This window comes from Alligator sinensis, unplaced genomic scaffold (genome assembly GCF_000455745.1).
Source record: "Alligator sinensis unplaced genomic scaffold, ASM45574v1 scaffold8_1, whole genome shotgun sequence".
Lineage (NCBI taxonomy): Eukaryota > Metazoa > Chordata > Crocodylia > Alligatoridae > Alligator > Alligator sinensis.
This window is the reverse complement of record NW_005842568.1, coordinates 928,129-932,015: the sequence shown is the minus strand read 5'-3', so window position 1 is coordinate 932,015 and position 3,887 is coordinate 928,129.

Genomic DNA, 3,887 nt, shown 5'->3' with positions numbered 1-3,887 from the left:
TAGTCCGACCCCTGCCTGAGCCAGGCCTCGCCCGCCCGCCTGCCCGGCCCGATGCACGGTGTACACGATCAGCAAAGCCGCGCGGTCACGCCTGGCAGCACCAGCCCTCGGCCCCGGGCCTGCCGCGGGGAGAGCAGGGGCCACGCGGCCAGGGTCCTGCATCCTTGCCCTGTGGTCAGTACACGCTCCAGATGCACCAGGCCAGGCCGTGCCCCTGCAGAGGAAGGCAAACCTCCCAGTACGACCAGTCTGAGCAGGGGGGGAAGCGCTTCCTGCCCCAGTGCAGCTGGGGCTGAGCCTGAGCGCGGGGACGAGACCCCCAGCCGGGACCCTGCGGGTCGGTGCAGGGGGACCATCCCCAGCCCGGGCTGCACCAGCGCCAGCACCAGCGCCAGCGCCGTGCCTAGATCTCCCCGCCCGGCCTCTCCTTGGCACCTCCAGCGAGGGGAGTGGGCCGCCCCACGACCGCCCTGCTCCCACGGGGAAGGGTTTCCGGATGTCCAGCCTCAACCGACTGGGCTGCCACTTCCAGCCATGGCTCCACGTCCTCCTCTGCAGCGAGAGGACGGGCTTTCCCTCTTCTCTCTCGCAGCCCCTCGGGGATTTGCAGGCTGCTGTCGTGGCCCCCTGCTCTGAGCAGGGACCTGAAGGCTGCTGTTCAATCCCCTCGGTCTTCTCTTCTGCAGGCTCAATCAGCCCATTGCCCTCAGCCTCTCCTCCCCAGTCCTGTCCCCCAGCCCACAACCGGGGGGCTCAAAACCAGACACAGGACTCCAGACGTGGCCTCCCCAGTGCTGAATAGAGGGGAAGAATCACGTCCCTCCGTCTGCTGGCAACGCTCCTACTAATGCAGCCCAGGATGCCGGTAGCCTCCCTGGCACCACGGGCACACTGCCGGCTCCTGTTCAGCGTCTTGGCCCCTGTCCCCCCAGCTCCTTTCTGCAGAGCTGCTGCCCAGCCCGTCGCCCCCCGCCTGCACCGGTGCAGGGGATCGCTCCCTCCTCCGTGCAGGACTTTGCACTTGTCCTTGTTGAGCATCATGAGATTTCTTTCGGCCCAATCCTCCAATTACACTGGGTTTCTCTGAATCCTAGCCCTACCCTCCGGCGTATCTACTACCCCCAGCTTGGTGTCATCTGCAGACTTGCTGCGGGCGCGCTCTGTGCCATCGTCCGGGTCGCTGTTGAAGACATTGAACAAAACCAGCCCCAGGACGGACCCCCGGGGCACTCCACTTAATACCGGTTGCCAACTAGGCACTGACCCATTGATTACTACCCTCTGAGCCCAAGTCTCCAGCCAGTTTTCTATCCACCTTACTGTTCATTCACCCAGCCTGTACTTAGCCTGCCTGCAAGTATGTTGTGGGAGACCGTATGAAAAGCCTTGCTGAAATCGAGGTACCCCACATCCACTGCTTTCCCCACACCCACAGAGCCAGTCACCTCGTCAGAGAAGGCGGTCAGGTTGGTCCGGCATGCCTTGCCCCGGGTGAAGCCAGGCTCCCTGTTCCTAACCACCTTTTTCTCCTTCAAGTGCTTCGAGATGGATCCCTTGAGGATCTGCTCCATGACTTTTGCAGGGACTGAGGTGTGGCTGACCCGTCTGTAGTTCCCTGGATCCTTCTTTCCTTTCTCAAGGATGGGCACTAGATTTGCCCTTTTCCAGTCATCTGGGACCTCTCCTGATTGCCATGAGTTTTCATAGATGATGGCCAGCGGCTCTGCAATCACATCAGCCAACTCCCTCAGCACCCTCGGGTGCATCCCATCCGGCCCCATGGACTTGTACAGGTCCAGCTCTGCTAGGCAGTCCCTAACCTGTGCTTTCACCACTGAGGTCTGCTGCCCTCCTCCCCAAACTGTGCTGCTCGGTGCAGTAGTCTGGGAGCTGCCCTTGCCTGTAAAGACTGAGGCAAACAAGGCATCAAGCACTTCAGCCTTTTCTGGCTCCTCTGTCCCAAGGGTGCCTCCCCCTTTCAGTAAGGGACCCCCACTTTACTGATCTTCCTCTTGCTACCAACATACCTGTAGAAGCTCTTCTTGTTCCCCTTCACATCCCTTGCTGCAACTCCAGTTGCACTTTGGCTTTCCTGACTGCATCCCTGCATGCCCAAGCAACACTCTTATACTCTTCCCTAGTTGTTTGTGCAAGTTTCCACTTCTTATACACCCCCTTTTTGTGATTTAGCTTATTTCTCCTATTGCTGCAGCCCAACACCGCGGTCCTGTTTCTTGCAGCTGCATCACACAGCCGACTCCTAGCGAGTCTGTAACCTTCACGGCTCCCAAACCCGTTGCCATGCTGCTGCCGTCCAGCCTCTTCCCCCACCCCGCGTTTCTGTCACTGATTATTCCTCCCAAGCTGCAGCACCTTGCGTTTGTCCACACTGAACTCCCCCCTCTTGCTCCAGCCCGGCTTTCCAATCTATAGAGATCCCTCTGAACTGTGTTTGCATCCTTCAGCCTGTTCACGATCCTTCTCACTTTCACGTCATCTGCCTACACCAGCACCCAAATCATCAGTAAACATGCTGGGCCCAGGACAGACCCCTGTGGGACCCCCTGCAAACCTGCCATCCGGACACGGATCCACTGATAATGACTCTGCTTGTGGCTGTTGAGCCAGTTGCCTGCTCACCTTGGAGTAGTTTTACCTAGTAGTTTTCTGGGAAAGTCGTGCAGGACCTTGTCACAACCCTTGCTGAAGCCCGGATACACGATATCCTCATCCACCCAAGTCGTTACTTTTGCAAAGACAGCCAGGTTTGCTGGACACGACCCGTTTTTCACTAATCCACGTTGGCTGCCTGCAATCATCCTTTCTTCCTCCACATTAGCACGTGGCCTTCCTAAGGCTCTGCTCCAGCGCTTCCCGGGGACTAAGGCGAGGCTCGCCCCCAGTCTGTAGCTCCCTGGGTCCTGTTTGCCTTTCCTAAAGAGGGGCGCTGCGCCGGCCCTTCTCCGGTCCTCTGGTACCTGGCCTGTCTCCCACGACTTCACAAAGATCATCGCCAAGATCTCCTCTGCCAGTTCCTGGGATGACTTACAGCAGGACCTGCTGACGTGGATTCATTCAGGCCCATCAAAAACTCTCCGACTATCCACCAGCCACATATAGGCCATGTTACTCACACCCACCAGCCATGGTGCCTTGGCCACATTGCCTACATCCACCATCTGGGATGCATTGGCCACGTGGCCCAGGTCCTCCAGCTGCTCTGCATTGGCCACGTGGTGCAGACCTGCTGGCCACGCCACCCCTGCCAACCTCCTCTCTGCAGCCTGGGCTGCTCTTTTCTTCCTCGTGGTCTCTGTCCTCCTGGCAATGATCTGCCACGTGCTGCACTGGGGCCACCCACCACGGTGCTTGTGGGACTGGGACAGCACCTGGGGAGCCTGCACGTTGCACCCACCCAGCACCAGCCTGGCAGGGCCTGAGCCAAGCCTGACCGAGCTCACCACTGGGCCACGTGCAGCCCAGCCCAGGTGGCTGCACCTGCCGCTTCCCAGGCAGCAGGGCCACCCCGCAGCCCCGCACCCTGCTCAGCACTGGGGCCAGAGAATGCCACAACGGGCCTCAACACCACCCCGTGGGTGTCCCACGGCTCGGGCTGCTGGAGACAAGGGCTTTGCCCCCAAGCCCTGGGACCTGGGCAGGAAGACCTGGCTGAACCCATTTCAAACCCGGGGTCCGTGGCAGACAGGACTGGGGCCTGCGTGGCGACTGTGGCTCCTGGCGTGGCAGGCTGGGAAATCCCTGGATGCTGCAGGCTTGGAGCCTACGCATTTGCCCAGTGGCCACGTCCTCTGCCCCACGGTTGCCCCCTCTCCTTGTGCCACGAACCAGCCTGAGCCACGGTCGTGGCTGGGCCTCCCGCCCCCACC